The 18,561-nt window shown below is 41.7% G+C and overlaps 1 protein-coding gene across 4 annotated transcripts in view; it reads right to left on the bottom strand.

The window, feature by feature from the left end:
- Positions 1 to 18,561, bottom strand: part of dab1a (DAB adaptor protein 1a) — a 230,866-nt gene that overhangs the window by 78,153 nt on the left and 134,152 nt on the right. For 3 of the 4 annotated variants that reach the window (XM_085447206.1, XM_085447207.1, XM_085447208.1), the window contains exon 1: positions 6,369 to 6,641. The exons of the other annotated variant lie outside the window; for it this stretch is intronic. The gene's annotated coding sequence lies outside the window, so the exon portion shown is untranslated. Of the gene's footprint in view, positions 1 to 6,368; positions 6,642 to 18,561 lie in introns of those variants that run through there. 4 annotated transcript variants of the gene reach the window in all.

Raw genomic sequence — 18,561 nt, 5'->3', positions numbered from 1 at the left:
GATGAGTCAGCACAGAGGATAAACCGTTAAAGCTATGCAATTAAATGACCACTCACAGCTCTGCAGAATCATTTACACTAGTAAGCTTCACCTTAACCTCCTCTGAGCTTCTTTTCTTTGATGCTTCAGTTGATTTTTTTTCATGAATAAACATTTTGTCTGTTATCATGATTTTTTTTATGAGTTTTCCTATTGAGTAGTATCTACAAACTGAAACGATTTTTGCAAAAGATTGGCTATAAGTACAACACATAAGTGAGAAAAAGACATAAAAAAAAACACTGGAGCAGTTTTCCTGCTGTGAAATTAATACTGTATGCAAAATCCAAATCCAATTTTGATCATTTTTATGCCTCCACTTGAACTGAAACTGAACCTGGTTTATGGGTTGAGCAGATTTCATGATCCATGAAACTAGATAAGACTCCATTCAGTGTTTACAAATGTGTTTTTGTGAAGCTGAAGTGCTGAGCTCCATGAGCTGAAGCAGGAGGTGCATGTGTGGCACGCATGAGTATATGCTAGTGTGGCAGCATACTTCAGTTTTAGCTCTGCAGGCTGAACGCAGGAGCATCTGGGCACCCACCCTCTCCTCTAAGCCCAGCAAGCACTATATGAGCCAGGCACCAGGTGCTCCAGGGAAGCAGCCAGTGCTATGGTTCCAACCCAGAAACAACTCTTCTGTCCTAGACACAGATGCCAGACTCTACCTCCCATTTCATCTACTTAGAACAGATGTTTAGCACGCAAAGCAATCCTAACATGTCCTACGAGGAATTTAATTAGGTTACCAGCACTTTGTCTTTCAGACAGGGTCAGACAGGATATAGCACCTTTACATGACTGGTACACAGCTTCCTGCTTTAATAAGTAAACATGCTATGAAACATCACTGTGAATTTCATGGAGGAGACGGTGTATGATGATGGATATTGAATTACGCCTAATCTTTACAAACACCAACAGTAAGAGAGAAACAAAGAAGAGAATCATGGGACGGTTAAAAATTCATTAGTGAGCAGCAACAGAAAAGCGCAGATGGAGAGAAATCATGAGAAGGGAAAAGAGAGAAAGAAATAGGAGGAGAAATACAAAGAGGCAATTCTCTGAGGAAAACATCTTTCCACTCCTGTCTTTGTCTATTTCTTTCTCTAACTTTGTTGCAGTCTCCCAGTGAGTGTGGAAGTCAGTGGAGCCGATCCACAGGGAAGAGTCACTTGCAACCCCCCTCAGCAAATCTAAGGGCCCACTCCCATGCTCCCTTCACACCATAGACGCATTCATTATCTATTGTATTCTTTGAATAAAGAATATTGTACAAAACGAGGCATCTCTGCTCCTTTGTATATGCCTGAGTAAAAGGCAAAGCATCGCAAATTAAAATGTAATTTGCGATGCTTTGTTTGTTGTGCTCTCTCCAGCACCTAAAATGTCATAAGGCGCATGTAATACTGCTGGGGTCTGCTGAGGCATAGAGCACCGTACATCACTGCTGTGTGTGCGTGTGTGTGTGTGTGTGTGTGTGTGTGTGTGTGTGTGTGTGTGTGTGTGTGTGTGTGGTTTGAGGGAAGGGGGTGGTCAGGGATCTTGACTTCTGTGGAAATTAGAATGTAAGGCGCTGAATTAATTGAAGTGTTAATGTGCTGTGACTTCAGTCTGTGTGTGTGCCCGCGCCCCCATGTGTATGTGTGTCTTCACCTCCTGAAAATGCCTCCTATAAAGTGCTTTTGTTTGCTGTTAAAACTCATTAACAACGTGAACACCTTTGTGATTTTACCCCAAAGTGGCACTCGCTGGAAAAAGAAAAGGAGGACCGATGTGTAAATCAAGGACGGGACGGGGGGGGGGGATTCAATGTGATAATGATGCTGAGAAATGCTAATGTCGATGTGAATGTAAGCAGGGAAAAAAGAGGAACTCAAGAGCCTTAGTTCCATAATCAGCATCTTATCTGAAACAAGAGGATCCCTGAAGCTATGCTACAGAAAGAGAATGATGGAGGGAGAGAGAGGGAAGGAGAAATAATGAAATACAGACTGAGAGATAGGGTAGACCCTGAACAGGGCAGGGATGCAAAATCAAAAACAGATTAAGAAAGGACGAAGTAATGATAAAGAAAGGGTTAAAAAGGACTTGATAAGATTCACCAAAAAGGTTAATAGCATGGTTGTTCAGTTTTTTTGAAGCAGAATATGTTTTGTTGGTCTGTAGGAGTGACTCTGTGGTTCATCCTGGACTACAAACTTTCCTTGTGCACTTTAAAACAGGTCAGTTTTACAAAGAAAATGTGTCTTTGTTTCCCCACAGCAAGCTATTGGTGTGAAAAAACCTCTAAGCCTACAGATATGCATTATCCCAACTGACCTGTAACAGGTACGATCCAACCCATACAAGTAAAAAGCGGAAATAACAGACAGCATTCTTTTTTCCTACTGATCCCATTTCAGAGCAAAGCAGAGGATGCTAAACCCATAAAGCAGTCTTTTTGTGGTCAAATATAAGGACAGTGAAAGTGCATTGTTGTCTCTGCAGATGCTAATCCCAGTGCTGTGGACAGATTGCGAGTGTTTTAAGAAGATTACAGACTGCAGAGGCAGATTAGTTGGCAGCTTAATCTGAACCTCTGGATGGACTGCCCTGCTCACTCACAGGCCCTCTGTGGGGGTGTGCATGCGTGTAATGTGCTTTAGTGTGGCTGTTTGTGTTCAAAAGGTAGTCATGATTGGTGGTAATGACAGCTTTGTGCACATACGGCTTAAAAATGTGTTTGTCTGGGTGGATATTGATTTGTCAGACACAAACACACTCTCAGTTTTCTTCATAGTTAATAAATGGCAAGAAATAGGGTACATACGTACACATAGAGTCCCAGTGGGCTGTAAAGATATTCTCAATGCTAATTATATGAGACTGCGATCACACACACACACACATGCAGAAAGTGGATCAATGAGAAGGGCACCCAGCCAAGAGCCACTCAATTCTCCCCCCTCCCTCCATGTGAAACAGTGGAAGCCCTACTGAAAAAATACCCTTACTTAACATGTTGCCACCTGTTTAATATACCACAGAAAAGTAAATATAAGAATGAGCAGGGTTTTATTTTATTTAAGATTATACCTTTGACAACGGTTTAAATCTAAGAAAAAGGGAGGAGTTCGTCTTAAAGTTCTTTCAAACATAATATTAGAAGCTTATAGTGTAAGGAAATCAAACCCGGCTTTCGGCACTGAGATACTCCAATGAACTTGACTTAATTTACAGTTCTACAGGTGGAAAAGCTCCAGTGACCGTAATGCATTAATTGAAAGGCAGTGGCTTCCTAAGAGAGAGACTGTGTAAGTCCCATCTGGGGTGTTTTAGACAGTCTAAAAGCTATCAAAGGAAAACTGTTTCCTTTGGCAATAGACAAAAAGACTTGAAGAAGAGCTGTGTGTAAAAGCTGGCATTGCTTTGGGAAAGGTCAAACACAAATTTCATTTACACAATTTCACCTTTGAACTGAATAATATATTTGTTTTTGGGATATCTACCTAGGAAGCAGACCAAACTAGTACATGCATATTCATTTTACTACTACACAATCTTAAATTCTAATGAAACTGTCCCTTTTTAAACATACTGGTTCAAAATAGACCCAAGAGTAACTAAACCTGAGTATGAACTAGTCCTAAAGACAATATAGAATTGGGAATTATTTTGTGTTGTGACATAAGATATAAAGCTGGGGGGGGGGGGGAGACACTCCCCTCAAGTTTCCAGGTCAAACAGGAAAAGAAAATAATGAAGGCAGGGAACTTGATGAATGTTAGTTATCTACATGCACAAGTATAATTCCACTGCAGCTGCCAGCTCATTGTTTTCGCCACAGCTAATTTAACGAAATGCCACTGAGACACACACAGCCTCTGTCACATCCAGCAGGTAACTTGAATAGGCTGTCACTTTATTGTGATGTTGAATTGTATCCATAGCAACAAGTGTCACTGGGGTGCCTCGGCAAAAAAGGCAACAACGTGAATTATAAGTCAAGCTCTGTTCATTACAAAGAACAAATGGACTAACATACTGTATGCTATATTACCTTTACTCCTTTCACCTCTCATGATGGTGCTTCAGTATAATAATGTGAAACATAACTAATTAAAAAATACCTCACTATGTATTATTTTTTGGCCAACACAAAAACTTTGTGGTCTACCCGCCTGCAGCTAAAAGCAAATTAAGTTGTACTTGAACTAAAGCTCAGTGATCAGCAAACAGCCAGGTCTACACAAAGGCCTCAACATTTCTCTGTGATAGCAGTCGTACCATTTAAACTTCACACGATGCACAGTTAAAGCAAGACCTTGAGCTCATTGCAATCCTTTTTAGATGGTGCTTTATTTTCCGACAGTTTGTGATTTTATGCAGTGATTTACATGGTGTCGCTAGAGTTTCTGTAGATCACAAAACAATGGGGTGAAAAGAAGGTTTTCCAACTGAGATACAAAATCAGCTACAAGCCAGCTTTTACAAAGGCAGTGAGACGCTTTAGGAACAGAACAGTAAGCTCCAGCTTCCAAAGATTTCATGACTTCAAGACTACATAAACTTAGAGAACCCTTTTCTCTTTAAGATTTAGTCCAACATTCATTCAGGAGCGTTGTCTACCATTATCGAGTACACATAAAAACTAAAATTGCAGGACGCAGCCTGGGTTCTGAAAAGTGACTGAGAATAGGCAAAAGGGAGGCTGTACATGGGACAGACGGAGCTGAGAATTGAAAGAGGAAGAAAGAGAGCCTTCAACAGTGTTTTCTTTGAGTTTCCTCACAATACTCTGAGGGTTTCTATGACAACCTGGAGTCGCCAGCTGGGTCTATACAGGCAGAAGTAGGTCTGTTTGGCAGAAGAGGAAAAAGTATCCAAATCCTTTACTCAAATCGAGTAACTCCAGTAAAATAGTCTGTCACTCAAACGTTTAGAGCTAAAAGTAGCATGTCGCAAGTTTTATTTAAAAATTGGCACTGGTCTGGTGTGGGCATTTTATCTGTGAACTAACAACAGGTATCAGGAGTGGCATAATAGGTGAAGTGTTTCCATCTGAAGTGCAGTACAGCAGAGCACCATAAATTCAAAATACTCAAGTAAACTGACAGCACCTGACAATAAAAGAGCAGTTGTTGGGTAAACATATACACGGAGATGGGCTTGGGTTGGACCAACCATGACGCACTGATATTACCATATCCCTAATGACTGTATCGCAAGAAAAATATAATCTGAAACATGGGTATAAAACAAGTATTCACAATGGCATAAACCAGTTACACGAGCTACATCAAAGCAATACACTACGATGTATATAAAGCTGATGCAGCTTGTGCGCCAGACAGGGAGAGAGAAGAGAGTGAGGGTCTGCAGAGCGCCACGGTTTCATGATTAATGCGGCTTTTAGCTGCAGCGGATCCTGGGCCCCCCCAAAGCAACCTGACCGGGTTGCCCATTCAACTCTCCCCTGGATCTGTCGCCCTCTCTCTTACCCTATCAACCAAAACCTAGTGATTGAGGACCATCTGTAGCTCACACACCATTGCATGGATTTCTACACTTTCACTTCATCAACAGAATCTCATCATGTTTTGCGTTTCAGTACATTTCATACCCCTTCTATTGTGAGACAGCCCTCTAAAATGTGGACAAACGCCAATACATCAGAAGACCTCCATACACAAAAGAGAATTAAAAAGTTTTTTTTTTTATAAACTTGTTTATTTAAAAAAAAAAAAGCTCAATCACAGTAAGGTCACAAAAGACACGTAAAAAAGCTATCTTCAAGAAAAATCCCACAAAGTATAATACGGTAACTATAAAGTCAGGGCACTCCTATGTCAAATTTTGCCCAAGTGGGGTAGGAAACACGTGTGTTTCAGAGAGAGAAAGGAATAAAACTTATGGTTTCGACACTTTATAGTCGTTAAGCGCGTAAATCTGTTGCGGAATCTCCGAGTGTGGGGACGCCCCGTAAAACTACACACGCCAAATGCACCAAACCGCTGTCTTCCCTCCCGCTTTACAGCACACACACAGCCTCCCTCTACTATTTCTCTGAGAGGGTCACTCCCCCCACAAGCTTCAATCCACACACACACAAACACACACATACATACATGCGCTAAAATCCCGATGCACCAGCAGCAGCAGCAGCAATAGATAATTCATTGCAGTGTCAGTGGCAGAGCACACAGAATCCACAGGCTTCTGATCACATTCAACTATCACACAGCGATCTAAAAAGTACACGCTGGCAGGACCTTACGCACAGGACGAAATTTGCCACTTGTTCTGTTCGTTTCCATTCGGGCTGTTTGCATTGACGCACTTACCTTTGCACTACTGCGAAAAAGAGCACTGTTAGTTCCCATTTTCAGAAAAGGCTTTAGTCTCCATTCATTCCCGTGAATCCCCTCCTGGTTTATTCAGACATCCACAGTGTGTTTCAGCAGGGAGAGTAATCCAGTTTTCCATGCCGGAGAGAGCGCGTGCGAGCTTCCTTACATCTTTTCCCACAATCCTTACAAAACTATGCCAGGCTTCTTTCAGCGCTTTTTTTTCTCCGCTCCTCGGTCCTATGCCCCCCTCTTCTTTCCTCTCCCTCTCTCTCTCTGAGGTTGCCTGGTTACCTCTATCTGTAGGCTGGTTCAGACCGCCGGCCTGCAGCCAATCACAAGGCTGGGTTCATCTTAACCCCTCCGCTGCTGAACTGTCCTGATTTCCAGCTTTCAAGGAGTAAGGGGAGATGGGAGGTAGGAGTGAAGAGGAGAAAAAGAGAAGCACTGGGTGATGGTGAAGGATTTAAAAATGTCTATTACAGAACTATAATGACCACAAAAAAAGAAAGAAAAAAAAGTGGATGAGTGTGGAGGAGGAGCTTACTGGTGGATTTAGGTTTAAAATGAAGACACGTGGAAACAAAGTCCTTGTGAATGGAGAGGCTGCATCACTGTTGGAACAGACAGCACTGGATGTAGCTTAGAGGCAAGTTTTAAGATGACTGTACTGTCCAAAATTCACCATCATCACACATCAACTCTTTTTCTGCACACCAAGTATTGCTGGCATACAAAACCCACTCACCGAAACATGAATGCACCAGCCAGTCATCACCCAGTCATTCAGTACAGACTATTGATTGGTTAACCACCCACAGTTAAGTCATGCAGCCCAAATCATTTCTGAGTCATGCACTTGGCAGATTCACCATGGTGTCTAACCTTCCTGCTCAGAGAGTGGGAGCACACACTTAAAGTTTTCAAGTTCAAGTTCAAAGTTTTGAAGAAATGAAAGAAAAGTGTCCTAAAGACAGAAAATACATCTTCCTTAATGTTGTTGATTAATTAGTATAAGAATGACAAAAAAAATGTAATTATAAGAGTGATGCAACTATACTGAGCTGACTGAATCATATTTTTCAGCTGCATGATTTTCCTCCAGTCTCCCATAAGCCTTAATCTTGTGCAGCCTGTCCTCATTTAATCCTTCCCTTTTACTTTTTTATTCCTGCACCTCATCTTCTCTCTTTCTCCCCCAGTCTCTGGCCTTAAATCATCATCCCCTACTCTCAAATGTGTTGCGCTTCTGTGGGGAGTTTAGGAGCTTCAGCACGGACACGATTCCTCTGATCTCTGCAAACACTGGAAGACACTCGGCACTCCTCCACCTAAAATCTCTTCCGTGTTCAAACAAAGATAGAGGTCTTTATTTTAATGTAAGAGTATGACACGAGCATAGTGTGGAATATGTTAAAAATACTACTTAGGAATAAACAAAAAGGTCTAAAAGTATTTTTTCCAGACAAATTAATTTCAGAACATCTTAGCATTAGTTTTTGCCACTTCATACGTCATGCGTAGCATGATCTTGCCATGTTTCGAAAACATTCTTGCAATACAAATAATGCTAGCTTTTATCAAAGTAACCCAGTTCAGAGAATGATCAGGAGACTGCCAGTTCCATGATGCTCAGCATAAATATGAACCTACATCACATAGAAACAAAGCAAATGGCAGAGCATTCACTCACTCAGAATGTAATCCATCCAGTGAAGGTGAATGTTTCCAACAGCATGCTTAGACATGGACACCCATGCGACGAAGCTCACGGTGCCCAATTTCTGTGTTGATGTTAACGCTATGAGACTTTTGGAACTCAAAAGTCATCAAAGTGTTGGCGACTGGCCGGGCCTCGGGGGCTTGGGTCCTGGTTGGTGTGTTGCCGGGGCTGTGGGCGGGTGGGTGCATGGGGGCCCAGCCCTGGCGCAGGGTGCCGCCGGTGCGTCGAGCCACCTGGGGGGCTCTTCAACTGGTGGGGGAGATTGTCACATCTTGCAGGAGCTTTCCTCTCTTCAGGAATTCTCTCTGCAGGAAGGGGAGATACAGGAGAGGTGGAGGAAGATCTCAGCCTGGGCGTCTATTGTCTTATGTAGTCTGGAAGATGAGTGGATGATGGGGTGGGTTCAGTTTTCTCTGTGGTGGGGTTGGGTGGACTGTCCCGGGCTCTGTGGGGCCGGGAGGCGCTGCACTGGGCCCCGGTCTGAATGGGCCTGGGCCCCCTTCCCCTGGCGGGTCGCGGAGTATGGGGGTGCCTACTGGGGTCAGCGGGGGAGCTGGCCCCAGGGAGGGGTCACTTGCCCCTCCCTTCCTTCCCTCCCCATCTCCAGCTGCCTCCCTCTTCCCGCTCCACCACAACCACCCACACATGCAGGGCCTTGGAGTAGGGGTATGTCACCAGGGTGCAGAGGAGGCTACCCCCCTGTCCCCTTCTGGCTGCCTCTGCCTCAATTTTATCCCACAACTTAGACATTCACATTACTCACACTCTCATTACACATACATATAGGATCTTGGGGGTGGGCACGATACACGGAATCCGAGTTACCATCAGGGTGTACACCTCACCCCTGGCGTCGTTGCCCACCTCTCAATTTTAAATACACGTAGACATTGAGGGCTAGCAGGAGGGACCATGCGCTTACCTGCTGCTCTCTGGCAGGTAGCTCCATGCCCTCCTGGGTTTTAAATGCACCTTAGAACACACATGCATCAACACTACAATGAACGGGTGGAGAGAGGTTTGGAGTCTTCTCTCACCCCCGTTCTCTGCGACCTGTTGGAGCGGGGGGGCTAGGAGGAGTTGGCCGTCCGACTGCGGTCTGGAGTGTGGGGCCTCCCTGCTGCTGCGGAGTCGGGGCGGTCTGCCTCTCCCTACCGCAGGGAAAAGGGTAACACCACCTGGGTCTGGGTGCAGTTCCCCCCTCCAGGGGCAAGGGTACCTAGACCCGGTTCGTAGAGTACGCTTGGGGAGTGTGATCGTGTGTACAGTGTCTCTTTATGTCTGTCTCCATGTTGGTTGAGTGTGGAGTAAGTGCATATGAGAGCATGAGGGAGGGAATGGATGTTTGTATCTGTGTGTGCCTGTATGTCTGTGTCTATATGTCAGGTTGGGTGTCAGGCGCCACCTCTCTGGGGACATCTCAGGCCCTCCAAGGTTTGGAGGCCTATCTCCCCCCACCATCACTTCCCCTGCCAGTGGCAGACTCCCTCAGACATCGGTGCGTTGGTGGTTCTTTGTGTCTGGGGATGGGCGTCCAGGTACACACCGGCTCACTCCTTGGCGGCCGCTTATCGGGGCCTGGAGCCTGGGGCTCGCTCGGGCCACTTCGGAGGTGGGGTGCCCCCGGCCTCTCGGCCTGGGGCTCGGTCACTCAGGCACAGCTGGCTGCCGGCGGAGCTCACGGGCGCGTCACTGCAACTCCCCCTGGCTTCTGCTCCGCGGCTGCTGAGTGAACCCTCATCTGGGACTCTCCTCAGCTCTTTCTGGGACAGTGGCGCAGCTGCCCCTCTGTTAGTCTTCCTTGGTCTCTTGTGTTCTGGGGGCCTCTAGATGTCTGGAGTTTTGATCTCCTCCATACCTGCTTCATGCCCTGGAGGACGGGGCAGTGGCCCCCCCACACCCTCTAGCAGATCATTACATGAAGGAACCTTTTAAAAAAACAAGCGCGTCCATGCTCACAGGTGTACACACGGGTGATCACACCCACAAACTACACCCTTTTTTGCTCCTACCTCAAAGCACACTGTGTTCTGTTGATCTTATGTGCTGCACAATAATGTTTAATATTTAGTATTTACTGTTATTCCCATATATCATTGTGATGTTGTTTATTCTATTACTCTTGTTCTCTTCTGCTTGTTTTCCTTTTTCTTTCTCAACAGGTGATCCAGGTGATCGATATATGCTTTTTTTTTTTTTTTTGCTGCCCATTCTGTTGGTTTTTGTTTTTTGCCCTTCTCCCCCGTCCCTCTTCTCAGCTGTTTCTCTTTCCCTCTTTCTTTCTCCCCTTCTTTCCTCCAGTCAAGTCTGTCCCGTATTCAGCAAGTGAAAATAAAATAAACAATAAAAGGTGACTCAAATGGACCATTATGGCAAGGCTGGGATGGTCAATTTGGTAAAGTAAATCCGTTGGGCATCTTTCTTTGCCTTTAGACAATAATTCTGATGGCAAAAGAGCCAAACGGGACAGGCAAGAAAAAAAAAAAAAAAAAAAAGTGTTGGCGACTTTTACGCATCGTGTGCCTCAGCAGTCAGCAGCCCTCCTCTGTAATTTTATATGTTCTATCACTTTGTGGTTGAGTTGCTGTGGTTCCTAAACAATTCCACTTTGCTATAATACCACTTACAGCCACTCGAGGAATATCTGGAAGGGAAGCCGTGCAGCAGTGACATCCTCTTACAGTACCACATTCAGATTCAATAAGCTCTTTTGAACAACCCAGTCACTATGGTTGTCAGAGCAGACTGCATGGCTAGGTGCTTAATTTTATACATCTGTGGCCATTGGATTGAAAGCCCCTCAACTCAAAGATTAAAAGGTGTGGACCAATATTTTTCTCACATAGTGTATCTTGCAGCATCATTGTTTCTCCTGTTAATCTCTGTAAAGAAAGCCTTCCATTGCTGTACCCTTCTGTTCCAATTCATTAACAAACTTTTCCAATTATCTACTGTCACTAGAACAGTTAAATAGGGTTTGGCCTTTGTTTCACCTCCTGAGAAGGACTTTAGCGACTGCTGCTTATCCCAGGAAATCATTACTGAGTAGTCTTCTCTTTACAGGACTTTCAAATGTGCTTTTCTATCTCTGCAAAAGGCTTATACACATGATATTGTGGGTAACGTGGTTTGCTTGACTGTGCTTCGGATAGAACTGGTGCAGTTTTCACAAAGTGTTTTTTCACCCAGACGCATACCCCTTAGAAAACTTCAGTCTGGCCGGGATCAGATGCAGAAAAAGTCCTTTTTGCTTAGAATAACAATTTAGCTTCAGACTTCTTCACTCTTCTTCCTTTAGTTCTTAATATCACTGTTCCTTTGAAAAGAGATATATACCCCACCGATGCCTACACATAGATTTACACATATACTAACACATATATTTATTTAAGTGCAATAAATTCTATATCTTTTTGGATTATTTCAAAGTTTTCTTCAAAACATGCAAATTAATGGTCTCCTCAGATAAAGAAAAATCTATTCTAATATTTTTGGATCTAACTGTTTGAGAAAGTGAAGAAATAGAGAGGACTGCTTTATCTGTTAGATCAACAAAGAACGATTGGATTACTCTCAAAGTATAACTACAGCCATTACTTAAGATGTGTTCAGACTAGTGTGAGACTAGCAGAGACTAGCATTAATAATCTAAATTAGGCCAGAACAAAGGTACAGATATGATGGTAACAGAAGAGTCTCCTAAAAGAAGAAAAAAACATGGATATATTAAAATGCATATTCCTGGTACAATACTTGGATTCTATTTTTGGCTATTGCCATGAAATATAAATGTTATCACCATCCACAATTGTTTTTTTATAGCCACTGCGCAAGTTTTAGCTTCTAAAAGGGATGTCAATCGTATTTCATCATCTCACAGAAACCTCAAGTAACACATCCCCATGAACGCGACGCCCTGTGTTTTGATTTTGGGGTTTTTTGTCGTATATTTTGTTGTCTCATTACTATCAATCCTTCATGTTCTTTCTATGATTACTGGTTAGATCTTCAAGCCAAGAGATACTGACATTTGACCAGGAGTGACAATGTGATGCTGAGTGACTGAATATCGTGCAAGCTCTGTGGTTATAAAATGGGTAAAATGTTAGTAGCTCTCATGAAGTTCACAGGGACATATTTATATTGTTCATAAATCTACTCCTGTGCTTCTAAACCACATTTGAATAATAAATACTCCTTCTCCACCTCACATTTCTCCCTAAACTTTTCACCCCATCATATAACCTCATGCAGTGCCTCACCACTCTCTCCTAACATCATCCTTTCGCTCCTTGTGCTAACTGTAGTCAGCTCTCTCTATCTATGCAGAGCCCTCCTCTCTATCTCCTTCCCACACTTCAGTATCTCTGCCCGTTTTGCCGTATCATCCTCCCTCAGTATCTCTTCTCTCGCTTACCTTTCTCTGCTCTCAGTCTCTGTCCGTCTGTCTCAGCTTGGTTGAACAGATAATTCCTCATGTGGGAAGTGCTGGGAGTGTTACTTTAAAATGTATTTCAGTACATATTGCAGAATATATTCATTTAAATGCTATCTTTAATGTATTGAGTCAGATTGCTCAAAGTGAACAACATATTTAACGCTTTGAAATTTGTACTACACTGATGCCAGAAAAAGAGTTTATCTAATGACGATGTTTTGATTAGCGTTTACGTAGCACCAAGTTCCCATAAAAACCAGCAGACCAGATAAGAATTAAACTAAATTTATAGTTCCACAGAATATTTTGCTTTCACTTTGCTGCATTACAAAAATTAATCTTAAAATAAAAATATCAAAAGGTTACTGGCCATTGAACAGAATACAGGTTTAAGGTACCTCCTAACTGGCTTCACCTTTCAAACTCATCACAGCTTATATAGAAGAACAAAAGAAAGGCAACATATTTTTTTTAATCTGGTACAGTATATTTTGTCAAACAGTTGGGGAACAGTATTTCTTTCAGCTTGCAAAAGTCACTGCATGTCACTAGTACGCAGTATAAGTAGGTGCAGTAGCAATAGATAATTAGACCTGCATTCAACTAAACTATAAGTATTCTTTATGATGACAGCAGGCTTTAAAAAGTAATAACTTCATGTACTCTGTTGATTGAAGAATGTAACTGTCTGTTAATTACTAGATATTTAGATTGTAACTTTGACTCATATTTTGTATTCTAAATTCATTTGACTTGTAGTGTACCCTGCTACAGCCAAGCACTGGATGTTGCTAAATCAGTAGATAGCTTTCTCACCTTCCACTAACACCTGTCACATACTCACGCACACACACATAACCATTCATTCCCGTGGACACATACAACTCTTTTAGGGTAATCCATGGGAATGTCCAGATGGATATAATCTGACAGTCAGCTCCAGTGTACTGTTCAAAAAGAATATTTATTTCAGAGGATTAGGATTTCTCTAATTCACACATATTCAGCAAGGGGACAAAGAAAGAGATAGGAGAGGAAAAAAGAAAAATAGGGACAGAGACCAAAAATAAAAAGGGAAAGAAAAAAAGAAGCGCAGAAAGAATGGAAATTTGTGCATATTATCAGCAAAACTGGTCAAACTCGTTAAAGGCAACAAAAGCAGCTCTCTAATTGCCTGAGCATAGTTCTGCAGAGCTGAACTGATGTAAACGCTACACAGTACAGTGGTACTATGGACAGTCAGTTCAGCAAAAGCTTGGGTAGAACCTTGAGGCCTCTAACATGTTGACCTGCTATAATTCAGATTCAGGGTTAAACATAAGCTGTGACTGGGGATATTTCTGCATAGAAGGTCAAACCATATCTTATCACAACTCAACAGAGATGTGATGTCAGTGGTGTCAGTTATAGATGCACTACCATCGAGATGGAATAACCCAACCCAACAGAAAAGGAGTTGAGTGATTATTATTTGTGTGTCTGCTTAACACAAGTTGTTTCACTTGTTAAAGAGCCAATTGTAGCCATGTGTTCGAAGTCTTGTACCTCTATACTGCAATCAAATATGCCCACTGTGGTCACATGACTATACAATAAAACTGTTACAATCACTTGACACCTATGAATGACACAGTCTCCTCTGACAAGGCATCAATATGTCTGGAGGTGAATTTGAGAGACCCATCTACACAAGATGGGTCTCAACAAAACAAGATTAAGTGATGAGCCAAACGTACACACAAGGATACAATGATCTCATCAACTCTCTCCTGTATTTCGCCACACATCCAGAGTTGTGTGCGTGCGAGTGTGTGTGTGTCAGAAAGAAGGAACTAAAAAGTGAGAGGGATAGCAGAGGTTGATGGCATGGAGATATGACACTGGAACCCCTTCTGAAGATGAAATATCACAGTTCAACTGCAGCTATCAAAGCATGCCACTCTTCAATAACTCAGATGTATCAGGATATCAAACACCTGACAGATGTGAAGGGAGGAAAAGAGCATGTGGAGATGAGGAGAGATGGCTTTTTGAGATGGAAAATAGATCAGAAAGGAATATATATATTGACTGTTATAGAAATATCCCACTAATGGTTGGTAGAACCGAAAAACAGCGCAGAGGCACTAATCATGGCAGCATAGAAACAAGCTCTGAGCATGAGATCAACAGAGGCTGGGGTCTACCACACCAAGCAAGACCCCAGGTGCAGGCGGTGCAAAGATACCCTTAAGATAATTCAGCACATAACAGCAAGGTGCACGATGCGAGTAGGCAAGGCATACGTGGAATGCTATAATAAAGTGGCTGGTATAGTATACATGAACATCTGTGCAGAGTATCAACATGGGAAATGCCCCCTAGAGTGGTTGAGAGAGGAGCTTGACAAGAAGTGGAAGGTGAAGTGACCGGTGGTGTCTGTGGTAATCTGAGCACTTGGGGCAGTGACCTCAAAGCTGGGTGAGTGGCTCGTATGTATTCTCATGCACTCTCAACACCAGAACAAGGTTGACTCGAGTAGTTGACTTGGGATGATTTGGTTTGTGTGTGAGCGCGTCTGTGCATGTGCACCAACCTGCAGGGGGTTAAACACAACAACGTGAGGCAGAAATGTCACACATTTATGCTTTTATCAGGATGTGTAACTTTGAGGGCTTCTGCCTCTGAAAGCTTCCATCATATTTCATCATGTTTCATTAAAACATTTGCATATACAGACATGGGAATCTACACACATAGATGCCCTCTAGCTACCTTGAACGAGGGGGGGGGAAAGGGTATCCCATCCCTCTATAATAACAGCTATGAGCCCTACCACCATCCTAAACTCACTTTACTTTCAGTCTAGACACCCTAAACCAGGTTTTCAGATTAGTTTATATCTGTGATACTAATGTTATGTTATGGATTGATACCAATTCACCAGTTTTACTCGTGGTGGTGGTGGGGGCTTTATCAATAGGAACAGCTGCAAAACATGTGAAAAGACAGTTAAAAGTACTTCATATATTCATGTACTTCATATATTCTAAAGTTGTTAAGTGGGCCAGATTGGAGTCTTTGGCAGGCCAATTTTGGCCCCTGGGCCTTATGTTTGACACCCCTGCATAAGAGTTTTCAAAAAATTAGAAAATAAGCACAGAAATACACAAACCCCATGCTTAAATATTATATGCATGTATATATGTATCATAATAGGAACATAATTTGGGCCTGGGAAGTAATTAAAGAAGGTTATTAGCAGGAAAAGATTAACAGGATTTTAAGTGACAGGCGCAGTGGTGATAACATTACCAGCAACATTAGCATGAGCTGATGTGTTTTGTCCATGAATTAAGTTGTCAGTGAAGCTTTAATTTCCATCAGTTTTGTAGACTGTTTTGCAGCTCTGATTTATTTTTCTGTTTATTTGTGTTCATGAAAATTATTCAAGAAAAAGCCTTTTATTTGATTTCTAACTGAATATGGAGCAAACATATTAAGCACCTGCTAGTCAGACATTCTCCTATACTGGCAATGTGTCTACTGCTGTCTGCTATCTCAAATATTTCTAATATACACACAAAAACAAAAGCACATTTATAGATATTGTGTTTTTAATGCAGTTTCTGATAAATATAAAATACTAATTTATGGTTTTTACATTACATGCTTTTTTAAATACTGACAATGAGCAAATATATGTAAAAAAAAAATCGTCAGTTTTTATACCATTATATTGGCATACGATTGCAACCTCAAGCTGTACTGAAGAGTTAAAATGCTCACTTGTTAGTGAGTATCCTATTATAACAGGTGAAGTTTGGATAGTCAAGCTGACAACAGTTTTAGTGCATGCTCAATATTGTAAATAATGCAGAATAGGCTGAGTCTCATGGATGTTGTCTTCATTCATTTTTACTGGTTCAGTTACACAGTAGTACTCAAGCTTTCTTTGCTTCCCTCTGTGCTTGATAGCTTGTCCAGTATGTCTGGACATGTGCAGATGTAGGCATGCAGGCGTGTATTTAATGTGATAAACACACCTTTTAGTTGAGGTCACAAAAAAACAACAGGTTAATGGTTTGCTGCTAATTGCTTTTTGATTGCCGAAGTTAATTACTAGACACACACTTCAGAACAGGTTTCCTTTATAGCACTGGTATTAACCCCACAGTGTCTTTCTCACTCTTTTCTGTGTGTCAGATTCAGAAAAAATGTCAAGTGACTTTATAGATTAATATAAAATTTGCTTACACTGTTGAATTAAAAAAAAATGCAAATATTGTGCTTTGTGACAGTAATGAAAACACATCCCAAAGTTGTTTCAGGATTATGTCTCTTGATGGCTCTGCTAAGACTGCCTTGTCTCTTTTATTTATAGCATTTTCATGTTGCCTAGGTTTACAAACCTAGGCAGGTTTAAAAAATTGCAGAATAGAAAATGGTATTGGTTTTTAGAATGCCTTTTCCTTTTGATGCTGTGAAGCACAATGCTGAAAGCAAGGACACAGCAGGAACTCCAGTCCTCTGTGTTTTCTGAGGCTACACACTATTGCTAACTGCATTACTTTAGTAGATATGGCCAGATACACAGCTGATGAAACTCTGTACCCTCCACCTCAACTTTAACTCAAAACACGTGTATACTTGTGTTTCAGGGAGAAATTGTGTTTCTGTGCCAGTGTGAGTCAACGTGTACTTTGGTTAGTGAGTGAGGGATGCCTGGGGCTCATTGCTCATCTCAGTGGGTATAAATAGAAAAATTGAGAGCCAGGAATATAAGGGCATCATTGTGTGTCTGAGGGGGGTGAGAGGCTGCAAGAAGAGAAAAAAAAACATCTAATCTGATAGCAGGTGGATTCAAATCTAAAGAAATGTTAAATTTAACAGCAGGTATAATTTGTCTGATTGAAACTATATTCAAATTGGCACCAGCTAAATAACCTGGGTCAGTATAAAGTGTAATGTTAGCATCCAGAACTAATTTTTCAAAAGCAGGCTCAGATTTTTTGCAAAAGGTGCCTTCATGACACTTTTTCCCCCTTCCTCTGGGTTTTCTTGGGTCATTCATTTTTCCTTTTTCTTTTTTTTTGCAGCAGCAGACTTTTGGGAATTGGCCACCACCAACCCAGCAACAGCTCCTTGAAAACAGTCCAGACATCTAAACAAAATAAAGATTTGGTTAAAAACGTGAAAAGAATTGAGACATTTTTGCAGGACACTGAAAAGATATTTAGAAAAAGACATTCCTATGTGTGGTACAGCATGTGAAAACCTAATTTCAAAACTTCTATGCTTTGCTTCTTCTTATTAATTTTTATGCTTCCAAAAACTTTGAAACTTCTAAATTAATATGTAAAAAACAGATGCGATTTATCTAACTTTGATTATTTTTCATGAATTCTTTTCTTGAAGATGTTAAACTATGTCTGTTCTTTGAATTATCATATTGTAGCACATTCGTAAACAATTAAGTGTTGATTAAAAGCTCTATGAAAAACTAGGTTTACAAGAAACCGTCAATGGATCACATTAAATACAGCATCATCGCGACAGATTGAAAAGCCGTCCGCATTAACATTTTGCTGGCTGGCTATCCAGGTTGAACTCCTCTGCATGTGTGGAGTACTGAGGGAGGGGAATGTTTTAGGATGAGGACCACCTTCACTGTGCTGTTTATTTACAGTTTCATGTATCAGAAATTGTTTGATAAACAGCATTTTTTGGTTTTAGTATTGAAAGATATTCCATTGAAGTTGAGATAAAAATGGGAAATGATGGAACGTTGTTCTTAAATACATGAGTTCTTCGCCGTCTCTTTGGCTGATTTTTATCCATGCGGCATCAAGTATGTCATATGACACATTGCTTACCAGTTCACCACTGTTCCACCTAAGCATTTGGGAACAACACTTACATGTACTTTTCATAGTTGAAAAAAAGATAAGCTGCCATTAGTAATATTTGTACGTGTACCTGGAGCCGACATTGTGTGGATATCAGATCACAACAATTCACAACCAAACAAAATAAAAAACAACAACTAG

The sequence above is a fragment of the Copadichromis virginalis genome, linkage group LG23, assembly GCF_057382275.1.
Source record: "Copadichromis virginalis isolate Kocher_CV1m ecotype Utaka linkage group LG23, C_Virginalis_male_GT1.1, whole genome shotgun sequence".
NCBI classification, from domain to species: Eukaryota; Metazoa; Chordata; class Actinopteri; order Cichliformes; family Cichlidae; genus Copadichromis; species Copadichromis virginalis.
This window is presented reverse-complemented; position numbering and strand designations above follow the sequence as displayed.